This window comes from Triturus cristatus, chromosome 3_2, assembly GCF_964204655.1.
Source record: "Triturus cristatus chromosome 3_2, aTriCri1.1, whole genome shotgun sequence".
In the NCBI taxonomy this organism is placed as follows: domain Eukaryota; kingdom Metazoa; phylum Chordata; class Amphibia; order Caudata; family Salamandridae; genus Triturus; species Triturus cristatus.
In genome coordinates, this window is record NC_140584.1 from 12320047 (window position 1) to 12343957 (window position 23911).

Consider the following 23911-nt stretch of genomic DNA (forward strand, 5'->3'; position numbering starts at 1 on the left):
GAGAGGAGACAAGCTTAGGTCTTAAGTCGTGGAGGGTTTATGCAGGGTTTTAGGAATATTGAGGAGGCTTTTTGATTTAGTATGCAATGTGAGGATGCAATACCGTAGAAAGAAACATTATTTGATTGCTGTGTCAGGAGGGTTGGGGTGTAGAGATTCCATACCTCCTCCTGCCTCGGTTATGGGCACTCTTGCTTAGAGGCAGCCCTGTGCTCCCTGCTGGGTGAGGCATGATTTACACAAAGTCTGTGTGTGTGTGTCGGGGGGCAGCTCTAAGAAGGACACTTAAAGGAGAACAGCCAAACTGGTCTGCAGCAGGATTTAACAAGGGCAGGAAAAGCACTTCTTCAAATAAAAGTGAGGTGCGTTCATCAATATAATCGGTTTCCGCTCTGTGGTCTCTTTGCCTCACAGGTCATCTGTAGCTTTCAGTTGCTGGAATACAGCAGATAATGGGTTAAATGGGCTCGGGAGTGCTCACCTACAGCAGCAAAGTCAGGGGGCAACAGGCTTTCTAAATATGCATCAACACAGTCCAAACTGCTACTCACAGACTCCCATAGCGCTTGTGGATACGAAAAAGGAGGCAAGGGCGGCATCGCATGTCTGGACCACGCTGTGTAAAAGTGGAACTACGAATTCCAGAATGCAAACTGCTTTCGGCTTTAAAAAAAAAAAAAAAAAAAGACAGTGGCTCCAAGTTTCACTCGTGGTATATGGGCAGCTGAGCACTCGCTCAACATCTGTGCAAGGCCCTCGGAATTGTGTTACCGTAACTGGTAATGGCCTTTCAGGTGTATAGCGCCCAGAGAGCACTGGGCGAGATTTGCTATTGACCTGATTGCTTGAGGGTCTATGCATCAAGCAATACATTGTTTCGGTGTACTGCTTGTGTTTTTAATAGGCGTCTGTCTGTCCCGTTTGTGAAAGTTATGAATCTGTCAAAATTAGAGTATCCACCCCCAAGCGGAATGGAACGTACACTGGTCCTGCTCACTGCAAGTTCACACTCTGCTCATTTAATTGGTGGCCTCTTTGCTGAGGCAGCGAGTGGAAACGACATTTAGAATTAATTAGTATTAGCGCAGAAATTGCAAGAGCACCGAGTAGTGAGAACACCCAACCATGCTCATCCGTTGCCAAGTAGGGAAACACTCCCATTCTGGACTTATTAACTATCTGCCCACCCACTGCTTGGTCTGATAAAGAGAGTGCCTGCCTGTGCCGAGGGAAACAATAGCCACAAATGTATGTTCATGCGCTGCTCGTGTGTGGATCAGGAGGATTTTGTAAATCATTTTTAAGGAGATAAACGTTCCATTAAAGCACATCGCAGATGCTGCCTGTAGCCTCGCAGGTCCCTAGGCCCCGAGGAGTGGAAGGTGATTGGTGGGGACATATCCTGCTAAAATGTGCTTTAAGTAGGCAGCTGTTGGTAAAACGACACTACTACATATGCATGAACAGAACAAAAAAATATTAAACTAACGACAGAACACGCACCAAAAGCGATTTCCAAACTTCTCCAGACGTCAAGGAATATTATCTCAAACAACAATCATGGATTTAACCTTTATTATGTTAAGCAGAATATGTTCAGATGCAAGAGTTTTAAATATTGCATCAAATGTCAGCGTGAAATATGAAGCAAAATAAAATAAGCAAATAAGGAAATTAAGCAGATGTCCTCGGTACACTGACTCTACACCAACAGTAACGCCCGAGACCATCCGTTATTATGAAATTCGAGCCCCTTGCTGTTAAACTACGGACAGCCAGAATGTTCACAATAATTAAATACATAATAGAGCCATGCTAAACCATGTGATGCCAGACAAGGTGACTATCCATCTGCTCCTTACCTAGAACTTCAGTTAACCGTGCTTGCTCCTTATGCTCGCGTACATGTGCAAAATGTTGCTCATTGTGAAGCGTGTCTGACTCCTTTGCTGGCAGTGTCGTCAAGCCTATGTCGAGCTGGCGCTGGGGTGCCTCGAGCTGCTGCAGCGGACCCGGACATCTTTAATCCACCTTGTGTCCCAGCAAGGGCGCAGCACACGTCACGAAGAGCTGACGCTGCTTTTCTAGCACTTGTCCGGACTGTCCCTTCACCTCATCGTCCACAATAACCACCTGGGTGGCAGGAAGACTGACGAAGGGCACCCGGTGCGGCTCAGCCATCTCCGTTTGCAGCCTCCAGACTTTGCTATGCTGCTCGCATTGTTTTACAGTGGCTGGAATGACAAGGAAACGTGAAAGAGTGCCATGTGCGTTGTAGGCACGCCGGGAGCATGCACATTGGCGTGGCCTGCGGCTCGTGCCCAGTGGCGGTGCCTGCGGACTTCGCCGTACTTTGAATAAGTGCTGCGCGGCTCGTGCGGACCAGGGAGGGGGCCGCCAAAGCGCCCAAAGCAAAATAAAAAACAGAGGAAGTCTGGCGGGAGCCCAACCCGCCTTTGTGAATGCGGCATGGTGCGGCCAAAGCAGGATTTCAGGCGGGGCTCCTGTGAGCAAGACGGAGCCCCACGTGTTGCAGCAGTGACCGGTTGAAGACGCAAGACCAGCTGGGGAGCAGCGTAGAGTCCCCACAAGAGCCGGTGAGTGGGGTGAGGCATGCTGGATGTGGTAAGGAGGCCGCGCCTGGACAGGAGATGTGCACGCGTATGGTGCGAGCAGGAGTTGTGATAACGCCGCGACCTATATGCGTGCACATCTCCTGTCTGTTAAGCTTCGGCACGGACAGTCGATATGCACACGTACGGCTTGCGGCGTTATTACAACTCCTGCTCGCACCATACACGTGCACATCTCCTGTCCCGTATCGCAAAGAAAGTCGGCAACAATAGATCTCGCCTACAAGAGCAGCGCATGGAGCTGGATCGCTAGGCGAGACCTAAAAAGGTTAGTGCTGATGCAAATTGTGTAAGAGAGAATAATCGTTTAAGAAAACTTTAAACAACTGATTTAGGTTAAATTCCATATATGAGAAATGTGTAGTGTGTCCAAAACGGAAACATGTCAAACATTCAACTGAGGTTGAAAAAAGGAAAATAAATGAAGAAAAACTTAAAGGTGCAAAGAAAAAGAAAATGCAAACTGTTGATGACATTGTAGGATACCAGTTGGAAAATAGTTCAGGTATCAACTGTTATGCTAATGTGATTCTGAATGTTGTGTTTTATCGACAAGAGCATCACCACGAAATCATGATAAATCATGGAAAAAGATTCTGTTCTTTACTACATCATGGATTTCAACAGTTGGTAACTGACAGAAGTAAAGTCCATACCGCTTCTGGCATTCAGCATCTTTTGGATATATGTACTGGTTTATTGACATTTACTATCAATATACAACAAGATGCACAAGAATTTCTAATGCTTATGCTTGGAGTATTAGAACATGAAGGAGTTATCAAAAAGTATTCCAAAAGTAATCACTGTGATTTAAACTACTGTTTGAACGAATACAAACCTGTAACAAATGTGAATCCATTCCCAATTGCATTTCTGTGTAAAGGCTTACAATTGAACGTACATTTTACCTACCTGTACCAAGCCCTGCTTGGTTCTAGAAATGAGCAAAAAGAACAATTGATGGACAGAATGCAGAACAATGTCATACATTTACCCCAGTACAGAGATCTGGGCCTAAATCCATCTTATGTGTGCTCCCCATGCCATTTGAACCAAGCCATATGCAAATCAGTCTTGAACGTGTGCCTAATGGGAACAGTCTAGCCTGAACTACCAGGCCAGGTCCTCCCTGGACTGGAAACAAACATCCTAGGACCGGTTTTTGGGTTTCACCCCTCATCAGCCAGGACAGCTAGACTCCAGTGGCATGGAGAGCCCGGTACCCACGTCTGGGCATACCCGTCCAACTCGGGGTGACAAATGCAAAAAGAACACTTGATGGACAGAACGCAGAACAATGTTATATATTCACCCCAGTATAGAGGTATGTGTCTAAAGCCATCATTTTTTTGCTCCCCATGGTCTTGAAATAAAACATAAGTGCACTGTTTTTATACTTACCCAACTGGTCCGGATTTTGTCTCCGAGTGTGTGTAATCAGTCCTTGACTGAGTGAATACAATAAATGCTTAAAACACCCTCTAGATAAGCCTAACTGCTCGCCCACACTCTAATTTAGCCTCTGCTATACGACTGGGGGCTCCCTGAACTCTGTGCACACTATACCTTACTTTGGTATAATATATAAAGAGCCAGCGTCCTACAAGAGCGATCAAGCCACAACAGTGCTTAGTGTAGAGGGAGGCGAGTGGACAAGGAGGTCTACTTAGACAATAGCAGTGGGGAAAAGATGGAGGGGAACAGAGAATGGCAGAGGTCAGGAGAGAGAGAGAAAGAGAGGTGGGTGTGAAGAGAGAAAGACCATAAGAGCGCACGCTTAAGTAATGCTCTAAAAACAGCGAGATAAAGAGAAAGGTTCAAGGCATACATTCTCATGGAATACTAAGGTACAGAAAAAAGGAAAGTAATTCACTAACTCCACTACCGTAGGAATACATTGAACTTATTAAAAAACAGGGTGATACATAAATGCTCCACGAGTGAGACAAGCACAAAAAAAGTGAGGAAATCCATTGCATCGTGAGCATGAATTGAGGTAAACAACAAAACCATCCAATCATGAGCAATGGAGAGAATCAAAGCTCGCGATAATTATATATTGAAATATTGGTTGCAATGCAGTCTGCAACAGACAGCTAAAACTGTCTGCAGGGAAACAGCACCAAGATGTTTAATGTCTGTAGAACGTGGAGAAACATTTAATTACAAAATATGCTGGTGACGGTCGAGATCAATATAGCAAGAGAAAATATTTAAATCCCAAATATATGAACCTTTGCTTAGATTCTCACCCGAAAGAACACATGCCTTTGATATATGTTACAAACCTGTTCAATGTCTGTTCAATTGTTTTCTAGAGAAACAAATCCTTACAGTAAACAATGTGCCAACCTCCACAGACCAGGATATGTGAAAGGTGTCAAGTGTTTCTTTAAGAGGGTCACAGTTGAATGACGAAAAGCCCACAAGTGAAAAAATCCTCCTGGGCAATCTTTTAGCTCTTGCTTAAAGATAAAAATTGAATTAAAGAATATCAGTAAGGCACCAAAGTCTTGTGACATCACGAAGTACAAAAGAACCAAGTATACTCCAGGTGAAGACTCCAGAAGAATCATAGCATAAGCACTGGCAAAGCTAATCGGTTTTGCCTATGCGAGATCAATTGGCTTTGTCAATATTTTGTTAGGCATGTTGCACAGCAGCCCTGGTTGCTGTGTAACCTGGCTTGGAGTAAAGGGGAAAAAACGCCATGACACCGCCAGCGTTGACCGCGTCATGCCGCCTTTTTATCTACAGCCAAGTTAAAACTATTCCTGGTCAATTCAATTCAATAAGCTTTATTCGGTAAGTATAAAACAACCATAAAAGCACATTTAAAAAGGAAACATTGTTTAAAAAGACCAGTGCAAATCATTACATTATTTGATTACAGCTATAAATACAATTTTAAAACAGCATACTTTTCCTTGCCTGAATTGATCTCAAAATATATGTCGCTGCATAAAAACAAATATCAGGTTCTCGCATTGTAAACAATAAACTCATAGCAGCTTTTGTAGTTAAAGTGCAATATTTTGTAAACAGAGGTTTAAGAAAAACAATACGGAGGTTCCGGAACAAATCACATATAAGGAGAAAGTGCAAAGTACTTTGTTTAGAACGTCCATCACATGGGCAGGGGACGGGCTAGTTGTGCCTGGAGCTCTGGCCCCCAAACTGCAGCCAGACGAGCCCAGCGGATTGCTCTCAATCAACACGTCAGCTAACTAGTACAGAAAAGTCTTTGAAGAGTCGTGCATATTTATTGCAAATCGGAGAACTTGCCGCTTGCATGAAGGAAGGAAAACTCCACTTCTGGTTTTATTTGAAAAGTTGACCTTTGGATCTCTAGGATTACTAGTTTGACTAAACTGCACAATAGAGGGTTATTAGTTGGACCGAACTGCACAGCTTTCATCATTTTCGTAACTTTTCTATTTATTTATTTTGTTTTAAAAAAAATGGCGATGCAGAAATCAGCACATGCCAACATGTTAGTGTGCCTATTTGTGGCTGCGATCACAGGGCAGTGTGCGGCAGACTCTATAGGCCTCAGCAAGTGCTCCTCGCGAAGTGATGTCTCCAGGTGCCCGACCGCTGCAACTGCTGTCTCGTCTGCTCCGCAGGTGACGGGGAGGCCTGTGGCCGCAAAGAGGACAGTCTCGAGTGCAAGCACCTGGCAGGGAAGCGCATGGCCAAGGGCGTGTGCCAGTGCAAGCGGACGTCCAAGGTGTGTGGCAGCGATGGAAGGACCTATGACAATGTGTGCCAACTGAAGGTGGTGACCCGCAAGGCGCTGCAACATGGGCTGCCCGCCATCCTCCAGACGCAGAAGGGAGCCTGTGAATCAGGTAAGGGTGTGCAAGCATCACCGGCTTATGTCACCACTGGGCCTGATCTGCAATCTGCTCTTAGTATTGTTGCCAAATGTAAGTACTTATACCTGGGGACAAGTGGGTCCTTTGCAATGCAATATGTCTCGCATTTGCAAGAGTTTCAGCTATTGGCATTTTATATGACAATGTGTTTTATTTAAATGTTTGTTTTAAAGCATAAATAAAAGGCATTGTAATTTACAATGCCAATATCTTAAACTCTAGCAAATTATTTAATTTATTTTACCATGAGAGTTTAAACTATTGGTATTGTAAATGACAAAGGGTCATATATATCAAAAAAAAGAGTTTTGCGATTCTCAAATTGCAATTTTTAGCCAATCACAATTAGAGAATCGTAAAATGCAATGTATGTAGGATATTCCTTATTTGCGAATCGCAAATTGAGATTCGCAAATAAGGAATACCTTCCCATTCTAGGAGGCCGATAGGAATGAATGGGAAGACATTCTCAATTTGCGATTACCAATTAGAGAATTGCAAATTGAGAATGCAATTTCAGAGTTGCAAGGGTGCCAAAAGGACACCCTGTTGCACCCCTGAAATATGCATGTGTGCACATTCTGCGCACATACATGCCCTAAGGGCATGTATGTGCGACATAGGGCACTTTTAAAAAATAAAAAAAGTGCTTTTTTAAAGAAAATCGCAAATTACCACCAACTTGAAGTTGGTGGGAATTTGCAATTCCTTAAAGCCAAATAGCAAATTTCTGGTGCTTCCAGAATTGCATTTAAGGAATCGCAATTTTTAAGGAATCGCAATTTGCAATTCTTTAATTGCATTTGCAAAATAGAGAATCGCAAATTTTGCAATTCTCTATTTTGCGATGGCCTTTTGGGACGATACTTCCCAAAAGGCTTTTTCCAATTCGCAAACGGGCCAATTCTGAGAATTTGCCCATTTGCAAATGGGAAAAAGGCTGGATACAAATGGCCCAAAGCCTTTTATTTCTGTTTTAAAAACCAAAACATAAATAAAAGGCATTCTTATTTTCAATGCCAATAGCTCAAAATCTCGCAAATGCGAGACCTATTGTAGTGAGTTCTCTCTGAATACGTACATACATTGTTAAGTTAGCATAACCACGTTAAATGTTAGAAAGCCATCTTTTTGCTTTTGCACACGACACTGCGTTTACATATTATTTCTTAAATAAACTGCTGACTCGAGACTTGCTTCACACAAGAGCAATCTGTTGTTACCATCCCAAGCTCTGCGCAGCGACCTTGGTCTGTACATGGTGTGACAAACAGTCTGGATTATTACACAATGCATGTTTTCCACTCTAGGTTGATCGGCCCACTATTTAGCCATAACACACGCGCAGCTGCAAATACCTGAAAGTTGGTGCTTTTAATATCACAGACATCATGTTTATTATTCAGACCGAAGACGAGCCTTCCTGCGAGAAGACTCCTGATGCTCCTGTGATGTGATTTCACTAAGCTGATCTTTGAGGTATGGGGTCCCCTATTCAAGCCTAAGAGACCTTCTATTAGCATAATAATAATATTAGCTTCTTAGTAAAGGGAAGGTGGTAGTATCCACTGTCATTATAATATGATCACCCCTTTTATATTCTATGGTATTGTAACTATGTTGCTGGTTTTGATATTAATCATTTGTCTGCTTGTATTAGCCAAAGTACTGCATCTTAGGACACGTGGTCTATAAAAATAAACCCCTTTTATTTACAACGTGTCTCTGTTGATTATTGTTGTGGACTGATGTGAGAATAATATACGAACAGGTATTTCCGATTCCCACCATTCCTGCGAGTACACTAAGTAGCTTGTTCTGGGTTGTCTATTCATTGGGATCTCTGAGCTAAATCTTGGATAACGAATGGGACACTTATGCTAGCCGGATACTGGGTTCTGGGTTCTGAGGTGAGTTTCTGGTACACCACAATTCACTGAGGTCCTGGGGTTCTAAGCATAGTTCTGTGTATAAGCAGAATCCCTGCAACATGGCGCACCTAACGTTTGGTCTATGAGTTGAAACGCCTTAGTAGTGCTTACATTTAGTCCACAGCACCCTCATTCTTGTTTCCGGATAACAAGTCTGACGGATTTAAACCTACCTAGTTCTATTGATATAGGTTCCTTCAAGCTTGATCATTAAAAAGGTTATTGAACCCTTGTGCTACTGAATACTTGAAGTATAGCTTGTCCTTATGGCAGTAGACATTGCGGCGCATAGCCGCGCGGCACTGAAACGTCATTTGACGCAGTATGGAGTGCCGGACACGGGCATGGACGTCATCTTTGTGGTGGGAGCCGATGCGGCTCACCCGTTTGAGTTATTCTATTCTTGGGTGACGATTCCGGCAGTCAGTGGGGATGACGATACCTTTCATTCTTACACTGCTACTGCCGTGCCTGCTAACTATGCGCCGTATAGGACACAGGAGATACCAATATCTGCTTGGCAACATCAGATTTGGTTTAATGGCGCCCTCCCCCATGTGGTTATACCGCCGAGAATGGGCCCTTTATCAATTGCGGGGGCCACTTGGCCGGTACTAGCCGGATTTACGCCTCATCCCCGTTACCTCACGGTGACGGTGGCTGAATTGCGTGTACTACACACTGCCCTTATATCAGTATATAGGGCGTTGGTGCAGTATGTGTCGCGCACTGTACAGGCGGGGGCGCCTGTTAGTGCGGGACAACCTAGTGATCGTCACGCGGTGGTCATTAGTCCTGTTATGGTTAATTCTGTTATGGGCAAGCGCCCCCTCACAAGGGATGATTATCCTTTTTGGCTTGCTGAAAAATTTGACCAAATAGAGGCGGTTTATCCGCATACAACTCCTGTGGAAAAACACAGGATCCTCACCATTAGTTTGCCTAAAGACTTAGTTCCCCATATGGATGATTGTGTATCCTGGGGTAAGATTTTTGCTGCGACGTACGCGCAGTGCTTTGGCACTCCGTCGATGTTACAGCTGCCCTCCATTATTAAACAGGTTCAAGAGGACCATGGAGCGGAGTCTGCGATAGAATTGGGGATGCGGCTCCTCGGAGATTTTGGCCTGGTGGCTACCATGATAATGGGAAACCTTAAGGGTGATGCGTTGCACTTTCAGGTTCGTAATGAACTGAAGAAAGTTGCTGAAGAGGACAAGCCGCAGGAATTTGCAAAAATAATTTCAGAAGCATATCGTGATCTGGGTCGTAGCTCTTTAGGAGTTAAGCCTGTGATCAAAAATCCCGATTCTAGGCAGCAGGGTAAGGCAGAAACTTCTGGTAAGGATGGTCGGCCAACTTTTCCAAAACAAAATTGGCGGACTAAACAACAGGGAAAGCAGCAGCAGAAACAGGGCTCTCGGCCTGCCTCTCCCGTACAGTCAAGTAGTGAACGCACTTATGATCTGCGCGATCGTGCTACTATTAAGTCTCCTGATAGATTTCAGGTTTCTGAACCGCGTTCTCCTCGTTCTTCACAGGAAACATCGGCTACACAGTCCGGTGGCGGAGGCGGTGGCAAAGGTCGGGGTGCTCCACAACAGCGTGACCAACCCCGACAGACTGAGGGTAAAGGCAAGCAGGACGAGTTTGCTCGACAAAGACCCCCGTTTCAGAAGAAGAAAGTGGCGGCTCTGACGGCAAAATATGCCTCAGATAGTGCGGACACAGCTTCAGAACCGGACATGGGCGCTGACGCTACTGGACAGCGCGGCGGAAATTACCATAGTCCGTCAAGCTCTGCGTCCATTTCTGGCGGCGACAGCAACTGATGTATTGGTTACTGTTGAAACAGCTGACACCAGAGTGGCTCCCCCTGATAGACTTTATGAAATAGTCTTATTAATAGAGGGTGGCATACAACGTACTATAAAAGGGATTTTTTGGGATAATCTGACCACCACCTATGATATCCTCCTAGCGGAGGCAGATTGGCCCCCAGCCTTCATTTTGGAAGCTCCTAGAGGGGAGGAGAAAATCCTCCCGTCCTTTGCGCACAAGGTGCCTAAGGACCAAGCTGAAATGTACGCTGGTGAGTGGGCGCTGGCGCTTGCGCCAGCGGTATATCGTACTCAAGTGGGTTGGGACCGGTTGTCCCCCTGCCATGAGATTCCATTACGGTCTATGCCCCAGCCTCAGCCCCAGTATCCCATGCGTCGTGAAGCTCGACCCCACGTCGCGGCGATCCTTGAACAATTGGAATATCAGGGTGTTATTGAAACTTGTGTGTCCCCTATGAATAACCCTTTATTCACTGTAACTAAGCCTGACGGCTCGTACCGTTTAGTTTTGGATTACCGGCACCTAAACTCCCATTGCCGGACCTGCGCGGTACAGAATACACATAGCTCGGCTCTAGTCGACAGTCTCGTGCGTAAGAGGTTAAAAACGACACTTGACATTTCCAATGGCTTCTTTAGCCATAACCTGTCCACACTGAGTAGCCAGTGGACAGCGTTTACTTCGGGCGGAAAACAAAAACAGTTTACGAGATTAGCCATGGGCTACAAAAATAGCCCTGGCGTCTTTTCCGCTCGCGTGGTTTCTCTCTTAGAAAGAATAGACCCCGAGGCATACTCCTATGTTGACGATATCTACCTCACGGATGATGAGCTGTTGCCGCATCTGTCTCGAGTCGACAATATTGTAGTGAGTTTTGCTGACTATGGCTACAAATTCAATTTTGCGAAGTCTCACATCGCGGAATATACAGTGTTGTTTTTGGGCTACGAGCTCAATAATGAAGGAAAGGGGTTAGCTCCCCACTTTCTGGAGAAGTGTGCATGCTTGAGTGCGCCAACGACACTAAAGAAATTACAATCTCTGCTGGGCTTTCTGAATTTCGGCCGTACGTACATTCCTGATTATGCCCAGCGTATCAAGCCGCTTTACGCCTTGGTACAACCCACATTTTCGAAGTCTAGCTGGCAGCTGGAACATTCTAAAATTTTACAGTCTTTACAGGCTGACCTTCTTGCTTCACAATATTTGCTGACACGTGATAACCGCACTAACCTGGTAATAAGAATAGTGCCAGGCGCCGTGGGTTTCACGTATTTGACGTTTAATGAGGGCGATACAGTCCCCATTGCGTACAAATCCCACTTGTACACCTCTGCTGAATTACGTTTTTCCGCGGTCGAAAAAGTTCTGACTGCTGTACAGATGGCGATCCTTAAAGAACGCGCACTGTCACATGGGAAACAGATTCTGGTTGTAACACCCTATCCTGCCTTAGAAGCAGTGACAAAGGCAAGTGTACCAAATTCTAAAGCTTTGCATCCTCGGTGGATACAATGGGCCACAACACTGACGTCGCCAGACGTCACCTACATCTTTGATGCCTCATTACAGACTCAAGAGTTCTTGCAGTATGAATTCGTTCATCCGGCTCCTCTGTCTTTGCGCCCGCTCGAAGAATACCATTGTGTCATATACACTGACGGGTCTGCGCAGCCCGCAATTGGATCAAAGCACGCTTATTCAGCGGCTTGCGCAATTGTCGTGGGTACTTTCATGAATGGTGAATTCCAATCTGATGCAGTGCATACGCAGTCATTGGGCGATTGTACCGCGCAATTGGCGGAGCTTCGGGCTCTAGTGCTTGCACTGGAGTTTGCTGATCCCCGGGTCACTACTCTTATAGTGAGTGATTCCTTCTACTGTGTCCAGTCCTACAATGACAATTTACACTTCTGGTCTCAGAATGACTATCGAGACACGAAAGGAGGCACAATTAAGCATAAAACGCTTTGGGTTCGAGTGGCAGACTTTAAAGACCGTCTCCCTCTCGTGAATGTTATTCACACTCTTGGTCACCAGCGACTTGGTGTCCATGCTGTCGGCAACAGCTTGGCTGACGAGGCAGCAAAAACAGCAGTGGCTACATACTTAGTGGCAGCAGTTACCAGATCAAAAAGTAAGATTGATGATGACATCTTGGCAGCTATTGCTGCTACAGAAAAGGGAGGCGATTACCCGAAGGGTTTTCCTTCTCGTTACATTTACCATTTAAGTCCTGATAATGTCCCATTAGTGAGGATTAACGACGTTGGTGACAGAATTATTCCCAACGCGGACTGCAGGCCAGCACTGATCTTGGCTGCACATGAGGGGTTGGCGTCTGCCCACGCCGGTGTGTCAGCTACAATATCTCTGCTACAACAACGTTACTGGTGGTTTGGTTTATATAAACAAGCGCGCGCTTATGTTCTTGATTGTGACATTTGCCAACAGATTAAACCTTCTACTGTTGCGCGCCCACCACAGACACAGCTGTACATCTCCAATAAGCCATTTGGTTGTGTTTATTTAGATCACTGCGGTCCTTTTTCCTCTGATACTGCGTACAAGTACATCTTGGTTGCAGTGGATTCGTGCACACGTTTTCTATGGGTATGGCCACAAAGGAGTGCTGACTCGCGGACTGTCATCAGGGATTTGCGTGTCTTTGTGGGAACTTTTGCGTGTGGTACCTTCCATTCTGATCAGGGCCCTGCGTTCGCCTCTAAGGCTTACAAGGAGGCTATGAGAAATTTGGGGGTCCTAGTCAAATTTTCGTCCCCCTACCGACCTGAGGGTAATAGTGTGGTGGAGCGAATGAACCGTGACTTAAAGCAATCATTGACAGCCCGTGTTTTAGGCACAGGCCGGAACTGGCTAGCCCATTTGTATAACGTCCAACGTGCACTTAATAATCTCCCTAGAAGGTCTCTGGGTGGGCGGACCCCGTACATGATGCTCTTCGGAATCAGAATGTTTGTACCAGACCTTGATGGTCTAGACATGGCGGCGTCGACCGCACCCTTTGACGTAGATGATCACTGTGCTGTTTTACAGACTCTACAAGAAGCCAGAGACACTCTATCGAAGGAACACTTGCCCTCCACATCTGAAGCTGAAGTTCAGGTTCCGGTAGTCGGCTGGCTACCCCGAGTTGGAGACCTGGTCCGTGAGAAGGTGGAAAACAAGAAGGAGTTCGGCCCCTCTTATCGTGCACCAGTTCCAGTGCTCGGAGTGCAGGGTACAAGAACAGACATTTTACCTCCACTTCCTGGTCGCAAAGAAAACAGGTACATCTCTATTGACAATGTCAAACTTCAGCGAGTGGCCGATACTTCTTAGTATGACTCCTGCAGTTTCATGCCAGACGATGCAAAGAAATTCAATGTTGACTCTTGCTTCTAACACCTTGCCTGATGTTGCCATCGAGATGCAATCGGTTACTGATCCCTTGTTGATACCATCGGCTGGTGGTTTGCCCGAAGAGACTGAGTATGCTTATCCTACACGTGGTCCCTCGCCTGTTTTACAATCTACAGCACTTGGCCAGTCCCGTTTCTCCTTTGACACTAACTCATTGCCCTCAAGCCCCCCATCGAACATTGCTGTTTTTTTCAGCTGGTTTAAGAGACATTTTTTGATTGCCCCTTGGACATACATTTGGCTGTTGCTTTTCAGTGTTTTTTTGTTTATGTCCATTGGATTCGTAATAGTTTTTTTCCGTCTTGTGGATGGCCACTATCTGAGTGAGAGATCGACAATTAGACTTATCAATGGAACTTTGGCCCCCCACTCCTCGTCCCACGTCATGAAGAGGGACCAGACTTTTGTGAATATTACTTCTGGCCCGTCTTGGATGGAATCGCATGGGATGCTGTTAAATTCCAAATTCATGGGCCTACAGAGGTCATTAATGTACCTAATGTATTTCGTGTTTCTATGGGTGATGTGGTTAGGCAGAACATACGTTCTGATGATTGGGATGTGCACGCCATTGAATCACTGTTTTCTGATTTGAAATATTATGCCGCTTTTGATGCTGAAGATTTATACGAAAATGCGGCTAATTATGCGGAACAGTATTGTTTTCAACATTATGGCAATCACTTCCTGCATAAAGCAAATACATTTAGAAATTTTGTAAATTTTACCCAATGGGAACACTGTCCTACTCCCGAATTCGGAAGTTCACACACCCTAGTTAACAAGTATTCTTATTTTACCGATTTCAGTGTTTCCAACCCGGCAGCGTTTTATTTTAAGGTGCTGCCTGAGTCTGCCGCAAAGGTTAGACTGACACACACAAAGCTACTTTATTCCAAGTCCTTTATGGACGAGTTGTCAATCAAAGGTTATGATGTATGGAAGGCTACTATTGATCTAAAGTCGGTTTGGGGTTCCAAGCAGTGGCAGGTACAGGGTACAGAGGCTTTGCATCGTGCCTGTCTTATACCAAATCATATTTTATTTTTAAATTCATCCATCTTCCAAACCACCTGTTTTGGATTGGCTACTTCTAAACAATTAAAGTCGCCTTCTGTGCCGGATCTGGGCGCTTATCCCAATTGGGATAACCACACAGATCTATCCCTTACTGCTTTGCAATCCTTAGTTTCAAATACATCTTTTAATATTTCAAAATTTAATAGTGAGGGTTGGTTAGTTTGGCAAAGCAGTTCAGACACCTGTCAACGTCGTTTTCTGGGACTGAAACCGGGGTATACTCAGGAACGCGTAGACCCTCGGTTTGAGTCGTCACATACTGTAACTACATACTCTGTGGGCAAGTTATGCCAATCTTGGCTGCGACGTTCCACCTTGGCGTCTGTCAAAGTTCATTTATCACAATTACATGACAAAATAGATTTGAATGATTTTGTTAAGGGTCCTGTGGGTGGCAGAACGAAAAGGTGGGCGTATGCTATTTACAACGAGGTCTGGAAGTTGTCGCAGATTGAGGCGGCTTCCAGATTGCGAGCTATTGACCAAGCAAACATGGAGAAGGTTTTAGCCGTTATAGATAATAGCATTAGCACTCTCTCTTCTAGGATTTATACATTAGATAATATTGTTTCTTCTGTTGTTGATATTGTGCATGATGATATGTCTGTGTTGTATCATGGTCAAAACCAGTTGCGTTCCGTTATGCAGTTTGCATGGACGTTGCAGACGTTAAAGGCAGGGAGAGTCCCTTGGGACTATCTGAACACTACGTCGTTATTCCTTCCCTTTAACCTTACTGACAAGCAGCGATTTATGTCCATGAAGGATGCTACATATTCATTGTTACATATTGAAAAATTAGAACCGTTGCCTTTCTCTGTAGCGGAGATCAATTCAGCTACGTGGTTAGTCCACGGATTGATAACTCTCCCTTTCGCACTTTTTAAGTTTACATCTTGTATGAAACATTATGCTGTGGGTAGATATGAACCGCTGGGCACCGCTTTCATACATGAGGTTTGGTCCCTCCCCTTTACGTATAGATGCACTAGGGACGGAACAGAGGTTTATTTGAAAGGAGAGGAATGTACCACGACACCAGACCATTCCTTGGTATGTAGGCACATTCAATTACACGGCGCATGCAATGTACAAGCCCCGAATTTGGCCTGCGTCCTGCGAGGTGTCCCGGTGCCTGTGATTACGCCTTCTTTCACGCTGCTTGCAAACGGTAGTTATTTAATTTTGAATAATGAAGCTTGCTGTGGGATGTTAGTGGGAATACCGTACATAGTAACTGTCTCGCAGAAAGTTGTCTGCTGCAATAATGTTCTCTTTCCACCCCCGCATGGGCGGCTGGATGTTTCCATCTGGCCTTCGATTCCAACCTTGAAAGCAGAGTTCAACAAGTTGAGCAGAATAAGAGCCTTATTGTCCCAAAAAGAGGTGCCTTTGACTTCCTCTTGTGAAACATTTGTCCTTCACGTTGCTAATACGCGCACTGAGGTACAGGCGCTTCTGAATACTGACCTCCCCCTGCATTTCGGCTCTTTGATCCAAACTATTTTCAATGCCTCGTCCACGACCGGCCTGGCTCATTTTTTTAAACTTGTGGGCTCGGGTCTCGTGACCTCTTTCCAAATTATTTTTGGTGTGATTCCGGCATTTTTTCATTCACTTTTCTCGAGCATCTTTGGAGGTGTTCCCCTGCTTCTGGCGCTAGTGGCAGGTGTGCTGCTTTTCCTTTTCATACTCCGGAATGGCTGCTCCTTCTGTGCCACACGAGCACCTGTCCCGCCTGCATCTTCTTCGGGATAGGATGCTTGACTTTTATGGAACTCTGCCATTGGCGACCTTAAGCCTGGCATATGGATTGTCCTTCAGGTATTGCTATTTCACCTGCGTGCAACCTGTGCTTCACTGCCTGGATTGTCCCTTTGAATGGCCTTTGGATTTGTGCTTGACCAACCTGGTGTCTCCGGTGCCGGATTTCGATCGACTGATGAGGCCCTTAGTGTCTCACGAGTTGGCCTGTTCTGGTGTCCGGATTATGGCCTGTGGCGCAGCACATGGGATCCTGGGTAATTGGGACATCTCTACAGCTGCCTACAACTTCTTGGCTATGAGCTATTTGGAGGAACATTCCGGGTGCCCTCTGATCGTGCTGGAGGCTCCGATGATTGAAGAACATGTATGTTCCTTTTCGTTGATGGATTGGATGGCTGAGACTTTCAGTGGCCCTGCAAATGATTTTTTGTTGGAAGCAGTTGCCACATATGCTGCCTATACATTCATGGATTGACTGCACTGTCGTCCTTTGCGCCTGTGCTCCTGGACAACAACCTGCCGCAGCATTTCCGTTTTCTTTCTCTCCTTTTTTCTCCCTGATGGTTGTTTTGAGTTTTTTTTTTTACTTACATTTTTTTACGGACACCGCTGTTCCCCTTTTTTTTAAAACATTTTTTTCGTTTCAGACTTTAGCGCATTCTGACCCTTTGGATTGGTTACGCCTTGTTCTGCTCTGTCGAAACTGAACTCTGCGTTCTCTCTTTTCTTGCCTACTAAATAGTGCTTCGATCAAGGGGGCGTGTAGTGAGTTCTCTCTGAATACGTACATACATTGTTAAGTTAGCATAACCACGTTAAATGTTAGAAAGCCATCTTTTTGCTTTTGCACACGACACTGCGTTTACATATTATTTCTTAAATAAACTGCTGACTCGAGACTTGCTTCACACAAGAGCAATCTGTTGTTACCATCCCAAGCTCTGCGCAGCGACCTTGGTCTGTACATGGTGTGACAAACAGTCTGGATTATTACACAATGCATGTTTTCCACTCTAGGTTGATCGGCCCACTATTTAGCCATAACACACGCGCAGCTGCAAATACCTGAAAGTTGGTGCTTTTAATATCACAGACATCATGTTTATTATTCAGACCGAAGACGAGCCTTCCTGCGAGAAGACTCCTGATGCTCCTGTGATGTGATTTCACTAAGCTGATCTTTGAGGTATGGGGTCCCCTATTCAAGCCTAAGAGACCTTCTATTAGCATAATAATAATATTAGCTTCTTAGTAAAGGGAAGGTGGTAGTATCCACTGTCATTATAATATGATCACCCCTTTTATATTCTATGGTATTGTAACTATGTTGCTGGTTTTGATATTAATCATTTGTCTGCTTGTATTAGCCAAAGTACTGCATCTTAGGACACGTGGTCTATAAAAATAAACCCCTTTTATTTACAACGTGTCTCTGTTGATTATTGTTGTGGACTGATGTGAGAATAATATACGAACAGGTATTTCCGATTCCCACCATTCCTGAGAGTACACTAAGTAGCTTGTTCTGGGTTGTCTATTCATTGGGATCTCTGAGCTAAATCTTGGATAACGAATGGGACACTTATGCTAGCCGGATACTGGGTTCTGAGGTGAGTTTCTGGTACACCACAATTCACTGAGGTCCTGGGGTTCTAAGCATAGTTCTGTGTATAAGCAGAATCCCTGCAACACTATTGCATTGCAAATGCTTGTTCTTTCTCTGGTTGGTCCATTGAGATAACTTGGTTATCATTGCTCTCCCAAATATCAATGTTGCAGGGCTTTCACCTGTGGTTAAGTGAGGTGTTAAGCTCTTGCAGTGAATAAAAGATGGTCCAGTCCATGTAGGTTCTTCAAGTAGATTTATTCAGGATAAGTTGTTAAGCAGAGCTCCACCAGGAGCAGCCTTCCTGCTGCTCAGCCCATCCACCAACTGACTCACACACTCACCAACATTCCGTCACCACAGTCATGCTGGCTGAGCAGCAGGTGTAACACATTTCCTGTCTTTATATTAATTACAAAAGGACTCTAAATGGAATAACAAGTCTGATGCAAGCATAGGATGACATAGGAACAATAGCATGCAACAGAATGATGTCAGAACCATTACCACAAATAAGCAAAATAGCAACGATCTGAAACATCAGCATGAAGACAAAAGGTGGAAAATATCCTGCACAAGAAACGACAAGCATTTGCAATGCAATAGGTCTCGCATTTACAAGAGTTTAATCTATTGTCGTTTACAATGGCAATAGCTCAAACTCTTGTAAATGCAAGACCTATTTCACTTCAAATAAGCGGCCACCAATGTCCGGGACTGCTTGAAAGTGAAAGCACGTATGGCGAGGAAAGCACGTCGTGCCTTCAGTAGGAGAAACCCATTGAAGAAAAGAGTGTTTACAGACTGAAGAAGACAGACTGTGTTGCATCCGAAGTAAATGGACCAGTCGCCATGGGAGGGTACAAATGCTGACCAGCCATCCTCCAAAACTACAGGATTTGCAGCAGCACATACGCTGCCCAGGCTCGACAGAAAAAATTAAATGTTAGCTTAGGAGCGCTGAAGTGAATGTGAGAAACTGCACAAAAACATAGTGCAAATACTGCGATCAACAACATGGAACATATTACAGGAAAACTTTAAACAAAGCACGCACCGTCAGAAGAACTGCATTTGATTCAACCCACGCAAAAATCGTGCCCACCCCTAAAATACATCTTTTCAAATCCCGTGGCAAGATAAAATAGGAAAATAGTCTGTCGAAAACAATATAAAAACCCTTCGGAGAAAGAAATAGAAAAATGTGAACGGGCCAGACAGCATGGTCACGAGCGAAAACACAAAAGGCGGGACAATTGGGATGGACTCACCACCCAAAAGAACCGGAATTGAAAAGACACACAAATGCACGAATGAAAAGCGAGGGGTGTGCCGAAAGCTCATGCAGTAGTTACAGCATGTCTCGAAGAGACAGCGCATGGCGAGACCTAACAACAGGGGCTGGTCAAGCTACGTATGCATAGGTTGTCACGTTGGTCCATGAAAGCAGATATGTGTGTATATTGTATCTGTAACACAAACCTAGCCAGATGGAAGTGGAGTACTGTACATCATGGTAAAAGTCCTGCATAAAGTCAAAAAGTAATAAAAAAAGTAGTGGGTTTGTGAACAGCTTATGGGCACCATGTTTTCAGACATGGCTTTTTCTGTCATAGAAGATAGTAATGATCAGGTAAGTTAATCGTGTTGTTCAAATGAAGCAAATCAAGACTACAACTCTGGTGATCAGAGCTCTTAAGATTTTACATTTTTTAGAAGAGCTAATTAAAAATGTTGACACCACAGGAAGTAAGGGCCATACAACTTTGACATTAATGACAACATAGAAATTGACATTTGTAAAATGGTAAACCAAACAAAATGAATATAGAATGTTTGCGATAGTACATACATACCAACAAACCACAAAGAAGGAAGGGAGCTATTTGCCTACTGAAGGACATTACCATTTGGGACACTTCGTTAACAGTGGAAAATAAAGTGGAAAATGATATGGACATGCTAAAAATAAATCATGACCTGGCATTTTGGTCATAACAAACTTAGTGTGTGCCATAACCCAGACCCTCATCTTTTAGTACCTGCTTTGCGGAGCTCAGTTATCCAACGCCGCTTACTTTCAGTGGCTCACACAACAAGCAGGACCTGATGCCTTTACAACCACAGCCAGGAGGCATTTTAGAAGCGGTCAGCAGCGTAGCCATCGGAGCACCTATCACTTAGACTAGCAACAAATCCATCCTTTCTAACGTTTTAACTTGGCCACCTCTCAAACTAGTAGTTGTCAAGCCTGACATTCACTAACCTCACCCTGGTTACCATTTTGAATTAGTGTTACTGCTCCCTAAAGCAGATGAAAACACACTTAGTGAACAGAAATAGCAGTCAATGTAAAAATCCAAAAAGATTAATTACATTTCTGTTCTATTGAAATCACGTGTCACTGGTAATACAAATACTAGCACTCTATTTGATAAATATTTAATATACCGAGTGGCGTACCTCCGTTTGTGCAGAATATGCCAATGTGTTTCTTTTCATAAAACTCTTACATTCTGTCATTTTTTGCCAATTTTAATCTCCGACGAACAAAAGTATCGTTGTTGTAAAATGGCAGTCATGTTTTCACCTATACAGAGTAATAGACAACATAAACAAAGGACTAACACTGTGCGTGGACTGGATGAGCGTGTGAGTAGGTGATTGAATTACGCAGGGTATATTCATATTTTTCCCGTTATTTATGACTTATTTATTAGATGTTTCAAAGCAAAATGTACTATTGAAAGGTCACGTTTTTAATAAGTTAATTAAACCACTATTCTTTGACCCCATTGGAGGATACTGGTAAGGTAATCAGGGATCCTGCCATTCAGAATTTGCTGTTTTGGTAGACCCAAAGACATTTACATGAACAATACCCGTTGTCTATTTCTAAGCTCCTGCCGGGCTCATATATGAATCCGGTGTGCGAGAGGTCAAAGGGCACATAAGGCGGGGAATTCATAAACTATTTTACAGAAAGTTTGAGTTAGCGAGGAAACAGCGCAGCGGTTAAGTAGAAGTGGCCGGAGATTAGCAATGATATGGGCATGCATGTGTATATGTAGCATAGTTGGTTTGGTTTTGGAGAGGGTAAAACCAGTAGGCAGCAATAAGATCCAACTGATATAGGGAAAAATAGGATACATTTTGTGCAAACACACACATAGTTAAGGTCTGCAACTTCTATGCAGAAGTTCCAAGTTAAAACCAGCTTTAGGCCTCAGTAGAAATACAGGTCCAGGCCTCTGCACGAGAAATAGGTCAGAAAATGCATGTTACAGGGACAATGAGTGTAGCTGACCTTATCAGGTCACACAGTTTGTTGAAAGGTTAGGAAATGGCCTGCAGTCAAAAAGATAAGCCACTGCATGAAGAGTAGATTATATCTTCTTCCAGACTCAGGAAACCAGCAGTGTTTTAAATGTTGGAACTACAAAAACCACTAACCACAAACCCATCTGCTAGAGAGACCGAGCTGGAAGGTGTCAATCATGTCTTTTGCGACCATGTTCCTAATGCATGCACACATAGATTAAGCACGCACACAGGATGGACTGGCCCAGGTGCAAGTTTTGCCCCTGCTCATAAGTCGCTTCAGTTGAAAACCACGTCACACTTACACAATGCTAGGCATGATGGATGAAACCACAGGTCAGAGGTCAGATAAGCATGGCCAAAAAGCGTTAGGCAAAATTATAACCACTTGCGTCACAGGAAAACAGATGTGTGTAAAATGTTGCTAATAACTATGAGAACCGGAAAACCACCGAGGAGGTTTCCGCCAATATGAGATGCGAGGGCCATGTGGCCCATATCTATATGTGTTTTGTTTTCAGGAAATTCTTGTAACTGCTGATTTTAATCTACTCATTTGTGACGTAAATCCTATGCTTGTAACTTTTTTCTCTTGTGGTTTTAGAGTATATAAGCCACTGCTTTTGAACTGTTCGTTGGACATCAGATTCCAGTCTCTGCTGAGCCTTACTGATCTCCCAAGCTGATTAACCCCTTGTGTGCCACGCCCTTTCCCCGCCCTGTGCCGGCCGTTACATTAGCGGGCGGGGTTCATGACGAGCTGGACTCGTCATGGGCACAGCGCAACCGCGGCCCATGACGAGTCCAGCTCGTCATGGGCACACAAGGGGTTAATGCAATAAACCATATTGTATTGTCAACCTGCTCCTGTGTTATTTTTACAGAGATCTATTTCCTTCAACATCATGGTTTTGCACAACTAAAAGAAGATAAGAAGACGCCGGTTAGAAAGGTCTTCCCATTTCTCTGGGACAGGTGGGGCTTGGGAGGTGAGAACAGTGAGAATGTCGTCCCTTATACCTTACAGGTAGCATGTTGACAGTATAATGTGTCTTATGGTATTATTATTTTTTATTAATGTTTATATGTGGGGAAATGCATGCATGATTCTGCACTGACACAATAACAAGGACTAGAGCTCTGGTTGCAAGTCCGGAAGGTACTAGGGAACCTGGCTAAAAGGGCCAGAAGTGGTCAGGAAAGAATAGGACTTGAATCTGGACAGCCAGCGTATGTTCTGACGTTGTGGCAAAGAAACAGGTGAAAACCTGGTGTTCATTGGAACTTCTGAGTAAGAGCAGAACAATTCAAGTCATCTCAGACTTTAAGTCTGAAAGTCACAGTTTGTAGTTACAGGCAGTGAAGTATATCCTCCTTGTGAGGTCAGGAGAAGCGACCAGCTGCAGCAGCAGCAGTAGTAGTAGTTTTTGCCCTAGTGTAGTAGTAGTTTTGCCCTAGTATGAAGTTTTAGAGTACATTAATATGCCTATGCAGATATGAATAGAAGTAAGGACATACATTAATGTCATTTTGTAGTTTTGTGCTGTTTACTTAGGATTTCTAAACTGTGTGAAATACTTCAGAGTTTTAGGAAAAGGATTTTTCATTTAGACAAATGTCTCAAGGGCGCACAGGTACCCAACCACAACCGATTCCCGAATTAATCATCCATTTTTATGACGGTCTCCCTGTGGCCCTTTCTAACGGTACTGAACCTGGTTGGCCAGCAATCCCAATACCATCAGATAACACTTTAATGTCAGAGGTTTGTGAGCGCATAGGTATTGATTATACATCACCACTAGGTCTCCTAACAACATACATCGATGTGACAGTAAAACGTCTGTCAGATAACTAAAAAGATCAGTCCCAAAGAAGTAAACACAAAGACATTGTCCTCCACATTACAGTGATTAAGAGTAGTGTATAGTAACCTCATGAACTCCACAACAAATACAGATGCTATCAATTATTATCACTATAGTCAAACCTTAGAGCCTCCAGATTGGAGCCTAGAAGAATTATCAAATAGTATAGATGAGGAACTAAACAGCTATTTTCAAGGTTCACAAACCATAGAAGAAATAACAGATAGACTTGATAGGAACGTCCTTAATTTTCTTGCAGGTGATTCTCAACAGGACCTTTCCACACTTAAGATATTAGAATTGGTTTTGAATTCTACAAAACCTATTGCAGTGGTTCACCCCACTGTGAGACACCCCCAGAAGGTCCCCCAAGACATTAACTCATTAGCTCTATGAGTAGCAAGGAGAATAGCCTGATTTAAATCTACCATACTACCCAATTAGGTAGATAAGGGTATCAGGTGGAAAGTAGAATAGAAACTGAAAATAAGCAATATCATTAGGAAGAGTGAACACTTATAACAGGGACAAGTTAGGCCCAAATATAGGACTAAACAGG

At 44.1% G+C, this 23911-nt stretch overlaps 1 protein-coding gene and 1 pseudogene across 3 annotated transcripts in view; one reads left to right on the forward strand and one right to left on the reverse strand.

Annotated features, from left to right (window-relative positions):
- The window catches only part of LOC146856679 (receptor-interacting serine/threonine-protein kinase 3-like), a 1419725-nt gene that overhangs the window by 1357498 nt on the left and 38316 nt on the right, over positions 1 to 23911 (reverse strand). The gene's annotated exons all lie outside the window — the stretch shown is intronic.
- Positions 1 to 23911, forward strand: part of LOC146856685 (uncharacterized) — a 65837-nt pseudogene that overhangs the window by 39193 nt on the left and 2733 nt on the right.